Source organism: Panulirus ornatus, chromosome 11, assembly GCF_036320965.1.
Source record: "Panulirus ornatus isolate Po-2019 chromosome 11, ASM3632096v1, whole genome shotgun sequence".
Lineage (NCBI taxonomy): Eukaryota > Metazoa > Arthropoda > Malacostraca > Decapoda > Palinuridae > Panulirus > Panulirus ornatus.
Window position 1 is genome coordinate 40179661 of NC_092234.1, and position 15969 is coordinate 40195629.

At 41.6% G+C, this 15969-nt stretch overlaps 1 protein-coding gene across 2 annotated transcripts in view; it reads right to left on the minus strand.

Moving 5' to 3' along the window:
- Positions 1-10032, minus strand: part of LOC139751415 (uncharacterized) — a 217508-nt gene extending 207476 nt beyond the window's left edge. For both annotated transcript variants that reach the window (XM_071666807.1, XM_071666806.1), the window contains exon 1: positions 9962-10032. The gene's annotated coding sequence lies outside the window, so the exon portion shown is untranslated. The remainder of the gene's footprint in view (positions 1-9961) is intronic.
- Positions 10033-15969: the final 5937 nt, after the last annotated feature.

Here is a 15969-nt window from a genome sequence, read left to right on the forward strand (position 1 = left end):
TTTGGTAAAGTGTGTGAAAGAAGAAATTTAAGAGTAAATGTGAATAAGAGCAAGGTTATTAGGCACAGTAGGGTTGAGGGTCAAGTCAATTGGGAAGTGAGTTTGAATGGAGAAAAACTGGAGGAAGTAAAGTGTTTTAGATATCTGGGAGTCGATCTGGCAGCGGATGGAACCATGGAAGCGGAAGTGGATCATAGGGTGGGGGAGGGGGCGAAAATCCTGGGAGCCTTGAAGAATGTGTGGAAGTCGAGAACATTATCTCGGAAAGCAAAAATGGGTATGTTTGAAGGAATAGTGGTTCCAACAATGTTGTATGGTTGCAAGGTGTGGGCTATGGATAGAGTTGTGCGCAGGAGGATGGATGTGCTGGAAATGAGATGTTTGAGGACAATGTGTGGTGTGAGGTGGTTTGATCGAGTAAGTAATGTAAGGGTAAGAGAGATGTGTGGAAATAAAAAGAGCGTGGTTGAGAGAGCAGAAGAGGGTGTTTTGAAATGGTTTGGGCACATGGAGAGAATGAGTGAGGAAAGATTGACCAAGAGGATATATGTGTCGGAGGTGGAGGGAACGAGGAGAAGTGGGAGACCAAATTGGAGGTGGAAAGATGGAGTGAAAAAGATTTTGTGATCGGGGCCTGAACATGCAGGAGGGTGAAAGGAGGGCAAGGAATAGAGTGAATTGGATCGATGTGGTATACCGGGGTTGACGTGCTGTCAGTGGGTTGAATCAGGGCATGTGAAGCGTCTGGGGTAAACCATGGAAAGCTGTGTAGGTATGTATATTTGCGTGTGTGGACGTATGTATATACATGTGTATGGGGGTGGGTTGGGCCATTTCTTTCCTCTGTTTCCTTGCGCTACCTCGCAAACGCGGGAGACAGAAAAAAAAAAAAAAATACACATATATATATATGTGTGTGTGTGTGAGTGTGTGCAAGAGGATATATGTGTCGGACGTGGAGGGAACGAGGAGAAGTGGGAGACCAAATTGGAGGTGGAAAGATGGAGTGAAAAAGATTTTAAGTGATCGGGGCCTGAACATTCAGGAGGGTGAAAGGAGGGCAAGGAATAGAGTGAATTGGATTGATGTGGTATACCGGGGTAGACGTGCTGTCAATGGATTGAATCAGGGCATGTGAAGCGTCTGGGGTAAACCATGGAAAGTTCTGTAGGGCCTGGATATGGAAAAGGAGCTGTGGTTTTGGGCATTATTGCATGACAGCTAGAGACTGAGTGTGAACGAATGGGGCCTTTGTTGTCTTTTCCTAGTGCTACCTCGCACACATGAGGGGGTAGGGGGATGTTATTCCATGTGTGGCGAGGTGGCAATGGGAATGAATAAAGGCAGGCAGTGTGAATTGTGTGCATGTGTATATATGTATGTGTCTGTGTGTGTATATATATATGTGTACATTGAGATGTATGGGTATGTATATTTGCGTGTGTGACGTGTATGTATATACATGTGTATGGAGGTGGGTTGGGTCATTTCTTTCGTGTGTTTCCTTGCGCTACCTCGCAAACACAGGAGACAGCGACAAAGCAAAATAAATAAATATAATAAATGAATAAATATATATATCTATCTATCTACATTGGTGATGTGAGAAGGAGATGGAGTGAGTATTTTGAAGATTTGTTGAATGTGTTTGATGATACAGTGGCAGATATAGGGTGTTTTGGTCGAGGTGGTGTGCAAAGTGAGAGGGTTAGGGAAAATGATTCGGTAAACAGGGAAGAGGTAGTAAAAGCTTTGCGGAAGATGAAAGCCGGCAAGGCAGCAGGTTTGGATGGTATTGCAGTGGAATCTATTAAAAAAGGGGGTGACCGTATTACTGACTGGTTGGTAAGGTTATTTAATGTATGTATGACTCATGGTGAGGTGCCTGAGGATTGGCGGAATGCGTGCATAGTGCCATTGTACAAAGGCAAAGGGGATAAGAGTGAGTGCTCAAATTACAGAGGTATAAGTTTGTTGTGTATTCCTGGTAAATAATATGGGAGGATATTGATTGAGAGGGTGAAGGCATGTACAGAGCATCAGATTGGGGAAGAGCAGTGTGGTTTCAGAAGTGGTAGAGGATGTGTGGATCAGGTGTTTGCTTTGAAGAATGTATGTGAGAAATACTTAGAAAAGCAAATGGATTTGTATGTAGCATTTATGGATCTGGAGAAGGCATATGATAGAGTTGATAGAGATGTTCTGTGCAACGTATTAAGAATACATGGTGTGGGAGGCAAGTTGTTAGAAGCAGTGAAAAGTTTTTATCGAGGATGTAAGGCATGTGTACGTGTAGGAAGAGAGGAAAGTGATTGGTTCTCAGTGAATGTAGGTTTGCGGCAGGGGTGTGTGATGTCTCCATGGTTGTTTAATTTGTTTATGGATGGGGTTGTTAGGGAGGTGAATGCAAGAGTTTTGGAAAGAGGGGCAAGTATGAAGTCTGTTGGGGATGAGAGAGCTTGGGAAGTGAGTCAGTTGTTGTTCGCTGATGATACAGCGCTGGTGGCTGATTCATGTGAGAAACTGCAGAAGCTGGTGACTGAGTTTGGTAAAGTGTGTGAAAGAAGAAAGTTAAGAGTAAATGTGAATAAGAGCAAGGTTATTAGGTACAGTAGGGTTGAGGGTCAAGTCAATTGGGAGGTAAGTTTGAATGGAGAAAAACTGGAGGAAGTAAAGTGTTTTAGATATCTGGGAGTGGATCTGGCAGCGGATGGAACCATGGAAGCGGAAGTGGATCATAGGGTGAGGGAGGGGGCAAAAATCCTGGGAGCCTTGAAGAATGTGTGGAAGTCGAGAACATTATCTCGGAAAGCAAAAATGGGTATGTTTGAAGGAATAGTGGTTCCAACAATGTTGTATGGTTGCGAGGCGTGGGCTATGGATAGAGTGGTGCGCAGGAGGATGGATGTGCTGGAAATGAGATGTTTGAGGACAATGTGTGGTGTGAGGTGGTTTGATCGAGTAAGTAACATAAGAGTAAGAGAGATGTGTGGAAATAAAAAGAGCGTGGTTGAGAGAGCAGAAGAGGGTGTTTTGAAATGGTTTGGGCACATGGAGAGAATGAGTGAGGAAAGATTGACCAAGAGGATATATGTGTCGGAGGTGGAGGGAACGAGGAGAAGAGGGAGCCCAAATTGGAGGTGGAAAGATGGAGTGAAAAAGATTTTGAGTGATCGGGGCTTGAACATGCAGGAGGGTGAAAGGAGGGCATGGAATAGAGTGAATTGGATCGATGTGGTATACCGGGGTTGACGTGCTGTCAGTGGATTGAATCAGGGCATGTGAAGCATCTGGGGTAAACCATGGAAAGTTGTGTGGGGCCTGGATGTGGAAAGGGAGCTGTGGTTTCGGGCATTATTGCATGACAGCTAGAGGCTGAGTGTGAATGAATGGGGCCTTTGTTGTCTTTTCCTAGCGCTATCTCGCACACATGAGGGGGGAGGGGGATGGTATTCCATGTGTGGCGAGGTGGCGATGGGAATGAATAAAGGCAGACAGTGTGAATTGTGTGCATGGGTATATATGTATGTGTCTGTGTGAGTATATATATGTGTACATTGAGATGTATAGGTATGTATATTTGCGTGTGTGGACGTGGATGTATATACATGTGTATGGGGTGAGTTGGGCCATTTCTCTCATCTGTTTCCTTGCGCTACCTCGCAAACGCGGGAGACAGCGAGAAAGCAAAATAAATAAATAAATAAAAAATAATAATAATAATAATAATAATAATTTACTTTTCGAAAAGAAGGAACAGAGAAGGGGGGCCCAAGTGAGGATTTTCTCTCTTGGACTCAGTTCTCTTTTCTTAATGTTACATCGCTAATGCGGGATATGGCGAATATGTTAGAAAAATACATACATATATCTTTTCATACTATTCGCCATTTCCTCGCTGATGCGGGAAATGGCGAATAGTATGAGGATTTCCTTGGGGGGGGCTGGAAATCCACCCCCTCTCGTTTTTTTTTTTAATTTTCCAAAAGAAGGAACAGAGAAGGGGCCAGGTGAGGATATTCCCTCAGAGGCCCAGTCCTCTGTTCTTAACGATACCTTGCTCACGCGGGAAATGGCGAATAGTTTGAAAGAAATATATATACATATATATATATATATATATATATATATATATATATATATATATATATATATATATAGTTTTTATCGAGGATGTAAGGCATGTGTACATGTAGGAAGAGAGGAAAGTGATTGGTTCTCAGTGAATGTAGGTTCGCGGCAGGGGTGTGTGATGTCTCCATGGTTGTTTAATTTGTTTATGGATGGGTTGTTAGGGAGGTGAATGCAAGAGTTTTGGAAAGAGGGGCAAGTATGAAGTCTGTTGTGAATGAGAGAGCTTGGGAAGCGAGTCAGTTGTTGTTTGCTGATGATACAGCGCTGGTGGCTGATTCCTGTGAGAAACTGCAGAAGCTGGTGACTGAGTTTGGTAAAGTGTGTGAAATAAGAAAGTTAAGAGTAAATGTGAATAAGAGCAAGGTTATTAGGTACAGTAGGGTTGAGGGCCAAGTCAACTGGGAGGTAAGTTTGCATGGAGAGAAACTGGAGGAAGTAAAGTGTTTTAGATATCTAGGAGTGGATCTGGCAGCGGATGGAACCATGGAAGCGGAAGTGAATCATAGGGTGGGAGAGGGGGGCGAAAATCCTGGGAGCCTTGAAGAATGTGTGGAAGTCGAGAACATTATCTCGGAAAGCAAAAATGGGTATGTTTGAAGGAATAGTGGTTCCAACAATGTTGTATGGTTGCGAGGCGTGGGCTATGGATAGAGTTGTGCGCAGGAGGGTGAATGTGCTGGAAATGAGATGTTTGAGGACAATGTGTGGTGTGAGGTGGTTTGATCGAGTAAGTAACGTAAGGGTAAGAGAGATGTGTGGAAATAAAAAGAGCGTGGTTGAGAGAGCAGAAGAGGGTGTTTTGAAATGGTTTGGGCACATGGAGAGAATGAGTGAGGAAAGATTGACCAAGAGGATATATGTGTCGGAGGTGGAGGGAACGAGGAGAAGTGGGAGACCAAATTGGAGGTGGAAAGATGGAGTGAAAAAGATTTTGTGTGATCGGGGCCTGAACATGCAGGAGGGTGAAAGGAGGGCAAGGAATAGAGTGAATTGGATTGATGTGGTATACCGGGGTTGACGTGCTGTCAGTGGATTGAATCAGGGCATGTGAAGCGTCTGGGGTAAACCATGGAAAGCTGTGTAGGTATGTATATTTGCGTGTGTGGACGTATGTATATACATGTGTATGGGGGGTGTGTTGGGCCATTTCTTTCGTCTGTTTCCTTGCGCTACCTCGCAAACGCGGGAGACAGCGACAAAGTATAATATATAAAAAATATATATATATATATATATATATATATATATATATATATATATATATATATATATTGGAAAGGATCACAATTTTGCGCGTGATCAAGATATTACTACGAGTCCATTTTCCCCGTGGAAAGTGATTGGTTCTCAGTGAATGTAGGTTTGCGGCAGAGGTGTGTGATGTCTCCAAGGTTGTTTGTTTATGGATGGGGTTGTTAGGGTTGTTAGGTTGTTCCATCCGCTGCCAAATCCACTCCCAGATATCTAAAACTCTTCACTTCCTCCAGTTTTTCTCCATTCAAACTTTCCTCCCAATTGACTTGGCCCTCAACCCTACTCTACCTAATAACCTTGCTCTTATTCACATTAATCTCAGCTTTCTTCTTTCACACACTTTACCAAACTCAGCTTCTGCAGTTTCTCACACGAATCAGCCACCAGCGATGTATCATCAGCGAACAACGACTGACTCACTTCCCAAGCTCTCTCATCCACAACAGACTGCATACTTGCCCCTCTTTCCAAAACTCTTGCATTCACCTCCCTAACAACCCAATCCATAAACAAATTAAACAACCATGGAGACATCACACACCCCTGCCACAAACCTACATTCACTGAGAACCAATCACTTTCCTCTCTTCCTACACGTACACATGCCTTACATCCTCGATAAAAACTTTTCACTGCTTCTAGCAACTTGCGTCACACACCATATATTCTTAGTACCTTCCACAGAGCATCTCTATAAACTCTATCATATGCCTTCTCCAGATCCATAAATACTACATACAAATCCATTTGCTTTTCAAAGTATTTCTCACATAAATTCATCAAAGCTAACACCTGATCCACACATCCTCTATCACTTCAGAAACCACAATGCTCTTCCCCAATCTGATGCTCTGTACATGCCTTCACCCTCTCAATCAATACCCTCCCATATAGTTTCCCAGGAATACTCAACAAACTTATACCTCTGTAATTTGAGCACTCACTTTTATCCCCTTTGCCTTTATACAATGGCACTACGCAACCATTCTGCCAATCCTCAGGCACCTCATCATGAGTCATACATGCTTCAAATAACCTTACCAACCAGTCAACAATACAGTCACCCCCTTTTTCAACAAATTCCACTGCAATACCATCCAACCCCGCTGCCTTGCTGGCTTTCATCTTCCGCAAAACTTTTACTACCTCTTGTTTACCAAATCATTCTCCCTATCCCTTTCACTTTGCACACCACCTCGACCAAAACACTCTATATCTGCCACTCTATCATCAAACACATTCAACAAACCTTCAATATACTCACTCCATCTCCTTCTCACATCACCACTTCTTGTTATCACCTCCCCATTTGCCTCCTTCACTGAAGTTCCCATTTGTTCTCTCGTCCTATGCACTTTATTTACCTCTTTCCAAAACATCCTTTTATTCTCCCTAAAATCTAATTATACTCTCTCACTCCTACTTTCGTTTGCCCTCTTTTTCACCTCTTGCACCTTTCTCTTGACCTCCTGCCCCTTTCTTTTATACATCTCCCACTCATTTGTGCTATTTCCCTGCAAAACACATCCAAATGCCTCTCTCTTCTCTTTCACTAATACTCTTACTTCTTCATACCACCACTCACTACCCTTTCTAATCAGCCCACCTCCCACCTTTCCCATGCCACAAGCATCTTTTCTGCAAGCCATCACTGCTTCCCTAAATACATCCCATTCCTCCCCCACTCCCCTTACGTCCTTTGCTCTCATCTTTTTCCATTTTGCACTCAGTTTCTCCTGGTACTTCCTAACACAAGTCTCCTTCCCAAGCTCACTTACTCTCACCACTCTCTTCACCCCATTATTCTCTCTTCTTTTCTGAAAACCTCTACAAATCTTCACCTTCGCCAACACAAGATAATGATCAGACATCCCTCCAGTTGCACCTCTCAGCAAATCAACATCCAAAAGTCTCTCTTTCACGCACCTATCAATTGACATGTAATCCAATAACTCTCTCTGGTCATCTCTCCTACTTTCATGCGTATACTTATGTATATCTCTCCTTTTAAACCAGGTATTCCCAATCACCAGTCCTTTTTCAGCACATAAATCTACAAGCTCTTCACTATTTCTATTTACAACACTGAACACCCCATGTACACCAATTATTCCCTCAACTGTAACATTACTCACCTTTGCATTCAAATCACCCATCACTATAACCCAGTCTCGTGCATCAAAACTACTAACACACTCACTCAACTGCTCCCAAAACACTTGCCTCTCTTGATCTTTCTTCTCATGCCCAGGTGCATATGCACCAATAATCACCCATCTCTCTCCATCCGCTTTCAGTTTTACCCATATCAATCTCTCACCAACCCCTGACTTTACTCCCAAAACATTCCCAAACCACTCTTCCCCTTTCCACCTTGAGCTTCATTTCACTCAGAGCCAAAACATGCAGGTTCCTTTCCTCAAACATACTACCTATCTCTCCTTTTTTCTCATCATGGTTACATCCACACACATTTAGACACCCCAATCTGAGCCTTCGAGGAGGATGAGCACTACCCGCGTGACTCCTTCTGTTTCCCCTTTTAAAAGTTAAAATACAAGGAGGGGATGTTTTTCTTTTATTATAATATGTAACTGTATCCCTCATTAGTGAGGTAGCGCAAGGAAATAGACGAAAGACTGGCCCAGCCCACCCACACACACATGTATATATATATATATGCCGACATGCATACATATACATACCTATACATTTCAACATATACATACATATACATTTCAACATATACATACATATACATAGACATATACATATACATACACATGTACATATTCATACTTGCTGCCCTCATTCATTCCCGTCGTCACCCCGCCACACATGAAATAGCACCCACCTCCCCCCCGTGCGCACATGCAAGATAGCGCTAGGAAAAGACAACAAAGACCACATCCGTTCACAATCAGTCTCTAGCTGTCATGTGTAATGCACCAAAACTACAGCTCCCTTTCCACATCCAGGCCCCACAAAACTTTCCATGGTTTACCCCAGATGCTTCACATGCCCTGGTTCAATCCACTGACAGCACGTCCACCCTGGTATACCACATCGTTCCAATTCACTCTATTCCTTGCATACCTTTTCACCCTCTTGCATGATTCAGGTACCAATCACTCAAAATCTTTTTTACTCCATCCTTCCACCTCCAATTTGGTCTCCCACTTCTCCCAGTTCCTTCTACCTCTGACACATATATCCTTTTTGTCAATCTTTTCTCACTCATTCTCTCCATGTGACCAATCCATTTCAATACATCCTCTTCTGCTCTCTCAACCACACTTTTATTACCACACATCCATCTATCTCTCTTACCCTTTCATTACTTACTTGATCAAACCACCACATGTGCTTTTACTTTATCTAATATCATTCAATAAAAAAATGCTGAAATTCATGTTCTGAAACTGTATTTGTATTCTTTAAACACATTATGAGCATTGCAGAAAAAATCACTCAATATCCAATGGCAACAGTGATGGAGAACCTACCTAGCCTTTTACAAAGAACTCTAACCATGAATGTAAAAATGATACTTAATGCTACTTGAGATATTTGAAGCTATTGTAGTTTCTTATTACCTGGAGTTATCTCCCCTTAATGTTAAACAGTTTCACATTACAAGAGCAGAGGGCACATTACCCTAGGCATGTGATAGCACTAACTGGGCTGCTTCCCTTAAACAATGACCTGCGTAAAGTGTCGTGACTGGTAACTTGTTCTCAATGGAACTGGAGGTATTTCCGTCTTACATCTCCAATATAATTAAAAGCTGATATGAATTCTGCAGTACTGGAATAGTGGCATATTGGGCACTGTGCATCACAAACTTGCTAGTGCTCTGAGTTCAACCACGAGTACATCTTTACATCCAGGTGAAGGAGCATGTGATCCAGGTGGAGGGACATGTGATCCAGGTGGAGGAGTATGTGATTAAGGTGAAGGAGTATGTGATTCAGGTGGAGGAGCATGTGATTCAGGTGGAGTATGAAATTCAGGTGGAGATGCATGTGATCCAGATGGAAGAGTATGTGATTCAGTTAAAGGAGTATGTGAATCAGGTGAAGTAGTATGTGATTCAGTTGGAAGAGCATGAGATAAAGGAGGAGGGACATGTGATTCAGGTGGAGGAGTATGTCATTCAGGTGGAGTATGTGTTCCAGGTGTAGTATGATTCAGGTGGAGATGCATGTGATCCATGTGGAGTATGTGATTCAGGTGGAGGAGCATGTGAAAATTATTTCCATGACATCTCGAGACGTTCTTAAAAGTTGCCGAGAACCTGGAGACTGAGGGTCCCTGGAATTCTCGACCATTATGTCAGGATAGATCTCATCGCTTTCATTTTCATATACATCTGAGGTTCTAGCGAAGAAAGCACATTTCCCTTAATGATGATTGCAAGTGAAACACAAACGAATCCATGCAATGATGATTTTCTTCCACACTGTGAGTTAGAATCACTACGATCGTATAGCAAATAAGTACCCAACTTCCTCGACAAACGTGAAAATTTTACTCCCAGAGATCCAGAAATAAGTATATAGGAAGAACGTACGTTGACAATCCGTTGTTGGGCTGGCCCTGGCCCTGCCCGGCCACTGATTCAAAACAGAAGGGGAATGCCAGGTGATATATTGTACACATTACCTAATCTTTCTTAGTCTAATGTCACAAACTAAAAATCCAATATTTTCAAAACAAAATTAAAAAAAGTTGAAAAGGATTAGTATCAAAACTACTGGTCGTTTCTACACTGGTACAAGATAATTATTTGACATTCAAGATCAATCGGTTTCTCTCATGAGTAAAACTTTACGTAGAATTCAGCATTGAAAGAATGATATATATATATATATATATATATATATATATATATATATATATATATATATATATATATATATATATAAATAATATATATACATATATATATATATATATTTTTTTTTTTTGCTTTGTCGCTGTCTCCCGCGTCTGCGAGGTAGCGCAAGGAAACAGACGAAAGAAATGGCCCAACCCACCCCCATACACATGTATATGCATACGTCCACACACGCAAAATATACATACCTACACAGCTCTCCATGGTTTACCCCAGACGCTTCACATGCCCTGATTCAATCCACTGACAGCACGTCAACCCCGGTATACCACATCGATCCAATTCACTCTATTCCTTGCCCTCCTTTCACCCTCCTGCATGTTCAGGCCCCGATCACACAAAATCTTCACTCCATCTTTCCACCTCCAATTTGGTCTCCCTCTTCTCCTCGTTCCCTCCACCTCCGACACATATATCCTCTTGGTCAATCTTTCCTCACTCATTCTCTCCATGTGCCCAAACCATTTCAAAACATCCTCTTCTGCTCTCTCAACCACGCTCTTTTTATTTCCACACATCTCTCTTACCCTTACGTTACTTACTCGATCAAACCACCTCACACCACACATTGTCCTCAAACATCTCATTTCCAGCACATCCATCCTCCTGCGCACCACTCTATCCATAGCCCACGCCTCGCAACCATACAACATTGTTGGAACCACTATTCCTTCAAACATACCCATTTTTGCTTTCCGAGATAATGTTCTCGACTTCCACACATTCTTCAAGGCTCCCAGAATTTTCGCCCCCTCCCCCACCCTATGATCCACTTCCGCTTCCATGGTTCCATCCGCTGCCAGATCGACTCCCAGATATCTAAAACACTTCACTTCCTCCAGTTTTTCTCCATTCAAACTCACCTCCCAATTGACCCTCAACCCTACTGTACCTAATAACCTTGCTCTTATTCACATTTACTCTTTATTTACTCTTTCTTCTTTCACACACTTTACCAAACTCAGTCACCAGCTTCTGCAGTTTCTCACATGAATCAGCCACCAGCGCTGTATCATCAGCGAACAACAACTGACTCACTTCCCAAGCTCTCTCATCCCCAACAGACTTCATACTTGCCCCTCTTTCCAAAACTCTTGCATTCACCTCCCTAACAACCCCATCCATAAACAAATTAAACAACCATGGAGACATCACACACCCCTGCCGCAAACCTACATTCACTGACAACCAATCACTTTCCTCTCTTCCTACACGTACACATGCCTTACATCCTCGATAAAAACTTTTCACTGCTTCTAACAACTTGCCTCCTACACCATATATTCTTAATACCTTCCACAGAGCATCTCTATCAACTCTATCATATGCCTTCTCCAGATCCATAAATGCTACATACAAATCCATTTGCTTTTCTAAGTATTTCTCACATACATTCTTCAAAGCAAACACCTGATCCACACATCCTCTACCGCTTCTGAAACCACATTGCTCTTCCCCAATCTGATGTATATATATATATATATATATATATATATATATATATATATATATATATATATATATATATATATATATATATATATATATATTTCAAAATAGAGCACACATGACATTAGCTCTGGGTTATAACAATGGAAACCTGAATGAGAAGAGAAACTATTGAAACTGAAGAGGCGATTCAGGGAGGTAGGCCTGGTCATGCACGCGTAGCTTCATTACTACCATGTAACTGTCTTAAATCTTGACAAATTGATTGGTTGTGTGGACTTCAGGTCGATTGACTGCCTGGGTCGTTATAGCCACCACTCGTTACAGCCATCACTCAGGAGTTAAACACTTTTGAGATCACTTACACTCAGTGTGGTTACCGAAGTTTTACAAAGTGAAACCACTGGTCCAAAAGAACTGAAGGGACTCATTGATACATGTATCCATATATATCTACTTATCTATCTGTCTATAGATGGACTGAACCAGGGCATGTGAACGTCTGGGGTAAACCATAGAAAGGTCTGTGGATCCTGGATGTGGAAAGGGAGCTGTGGTTTCGGTGCATTACACATGACAGTTAGAGACTGAGTGTGAACGAATGTGGCCTCGCTGAAGCTGGCGGTGGCGGCGATGTCGTCCTCTGTGTGGCGGGATGGTGCTGGGAATGGATGAAGGCAAGCAAGTATGATTATGTGCATGTGCATATATGTATATGGCTGTGTATGTGTATGCATATGTATGTATATGTACGTGTATGAGCGTGTATGTATATATGTGCGTAGGAGTAGATGACGCGGGAAACGGCGATCAGGTATAATGAAAACAAAAATTGTGTGTGTGTGTGTGTGTGTGTGTGTGTGTGTGTGTGTGTGTATATATATATATATATATATATATATATATATATATATATATATATATATATATATATATATATATATATATATATATATATTTCTTTTTTTTTCATACTATTCGCCATTCCCCGCGTTTGCGAGGTAGCGTTAAGAACAGAGGACTGGGCCTTAGAGGGAAAATCCTCACCTGGCCCCCTTCTCTGTTCCTTCTTTTGGAAAATTAAAAAAGATAATGAGAGGGGAGGATTTCCAGCCCCCCGCTCCCTCCCCTTTTACTCGCCTTCTACGACACGCAGGGAATACGTGGGAAGTATTCTTTCTCCCCTATCCCCAGGGATAATATATACACACACACACACACATATATATATATATATATATATATATATATATATATATATATATATATATATATATATATATACACACAGGGTGAAAGCATGTACAGAGCATCAGACTGGGGAAGAACAGTGTGGTTTCAGAAGTGGTAGAGGGTGTGTGGATCAGGTGTTTGCTTTGAAGAGTGTATGTGAAAAATATTTAGAAAAACAGATGGATTTGTATGTAGCATTTATGGATCTGGAGAAGGTAAGTTGCTAGAAGCAGTAAAAGGTTTTTACCAAGGATGTAAGGCATGTGTATGAGCAGGAAGAGAGGAAAGTGATTGGTTCCAGTAAATGTCGGTCTATGGTAGGGGTGTGTGATAATCCCATGGTTATTTAATTTGTATATGGATAGAGTGGTTAGGGAGGTAAATGCAAGTTCTGTAGAGAGGGGCAACTATGCAGTCTGTTGAGGATGAGAGGGCTTGGGAAATGAGTTAGTTGTTGTTTGCCGGTGATATATATATATATATATATATATATATATATATATATATATATATATATATATATATATATATATATATATATTTTTTTTTTTTTTTTTTTTTCTTTTCTTTCGTACTATTCGCCATTTCCCACATTAGCGAGGTAGCGTTAAGAACAGAGGACTGGGCCTTTGAGGAAATATCCTCACCTGGCCCCCTTCTCTGTTCCTTCTTTTGGTAAAAAAAAAAAAAAAAAATGAGAGGGAGGATTTCCAGCCCCCCGCTCCCTTCCCTTTTAGTCGCCTTCTACGACACGCAGGGAATACGTGGGAAGTATTCTTTCTCCCCTATCCCCAGGGATATATATATATATATATATATATATATATATATATATATATATATATATATATATATATATATATATATATATATATATATAAAGAGGGGCAAGTATGAAGTCTGTTGTGGATGAGAGAGCTTGGGAAGTGAGTTAGTTGTTGTTCGCTGATGATACTGCGCTGGTGGCTGATTCATGTGAGAAACTGCAGAAGCTGGTGACTGAGTTTGGTAAAGTGTGTGAAAGAAAGTTAAGAGTAAATGTGAATAAGAGCAAGGTTATTAGGTACAGTAGGGTTGAGGGTCAAGTCAATTGGGAGGTAAGTTGAATGGAGAAAAGCTGGAGGAAGTAAAGTGTTTTAGATATCTGGGAGTGGATCTGGCAGCGGATGGAACCATGGAAGGAATAGTGGTTCCAACAATGTTGTATGGTTGCGAGGCGTGGGCTATGGATAGAGTTGTGCGCAGGAGGGTGGATGTGCTGGAAATGAGATGTTTGAGGACAACGTGTGGTGTGAGGTGGTTTGATCGAGTAAGTAACGTAAGTGTAAGAGAGATGTGTGGAAACAGGAAGAGCGTGGTTGAGAGAGCAGAAGAGGGTGTTTTGAGGTGGTTTGGGCACATGGAGAGAATGAGTGAGGAAAGATTGACCAAGAGGATATATGTGTCGGAGGTGGAAGGAACGAGGAGAAGTGGGAGACCAAATTGGAGGTGGAAAGATGGAGTGAAAAAGATTTTGTGTGATCGGGGCCTGAACATGCAGGAGGGTGAAAGGAGGGCAAGGAATAGAGTGAATTGGATCGATGTGGTATACTGGGGTTGACGTGCTGTCAGTGGATTGAATCAGGGCATGTGAAGCGTCTGGGGTAAACCATGGAAAGCTGTGTAGGTATGTATATTTGCGTGTGTGGACGTGTGTGTGCGTACATGTGTATGGGGTTGGGTTGGGCCATTTCTTTCGTCTGTTTCCTTGCGCTACTTAGCAAACGCGGGAGACAGCGACAAAGCAAAAAAAAAAAATATATATATATCCTGCGCACAACTCTATTCATAGCCCACTCCTCGCAACCATACAACATTGTTGGAACCACTATTCCTTCAAACATACCCATTTTTGCTTTCCGAGATAATGTTCTCGACTTCCACACATTCTTCAAGGCTCCCAGGATTTTCGCCCCCTCCCCCACCCTATGATTCACTTCCGCTTCCATGGTTCCATCCGCTGCCAATTCCACTCCCAGATATCTAAAACACTTTACTTCCTCCAGTTTTTCTCCATTCAAACTTACCTCCCAATTGACTTGACCCTCAACCCTACCGTACCTAATAACCTTGCTCTTATTCACATTTACTCTTAACTCTCTTCTTTCACACTCTTTACCAAACTCAGTCACCAGCTTCTGCAGTTTCTCACATGAATCAGCCACCAGCGCTGTATCATCAGCGAACAACAACTGACTCACTTCCCAAGCTCTCTCATTCACAACAGACTTCATACTTGCCCCTCTTTCCAAAACTCTTGCATTCACCTCCCTAACAACCCCATCCATAAACAAATTAAAATTATATATATATAAAATTATATATATATATATATATATATATATATATATATATATATATATATATATATATATATATATATATATATATATATATATATATATATATATATATTATCCCTGGGGATAGGGGAGAAAGAATACTTTCCACGTATTCCCTGCGTGTCGTAGAAGGCGACTAATAGGGGAGGGAGCGGGGGCTGGAAATCTTCCCTTCTCGTTTTTAATTTTCCAAACGAAGGAACAGAGAAGGGGGCCAATTGAGGATATCCCCTTAAAGGCTCAGTCCTCTGTTCTTAACGCTACCTCGCTAACGCTGGAAATGGCGAATAGTATGGTATATATCTATCTCTATCTATCTATCTATCTATCTATCTATCTATCTATCTATCTATATATATATATATATATATATATATATATATTATTTTTATTTATGTATTTTGCTTTGCCGCTGTCTCCCGCGTAAGCGAGGTAGCGCTAGGAAACAGACGAGAGAATGGCCTAACCCACCCACATACACATGTATATACATACACGTCCACACACGCACATATACATACCTATACATTTCAACGATACATATATACACATACACAGACATATACATATATACATATGTACATAATTCATACTTGCCGCCTTTATTCATTTCCGTCG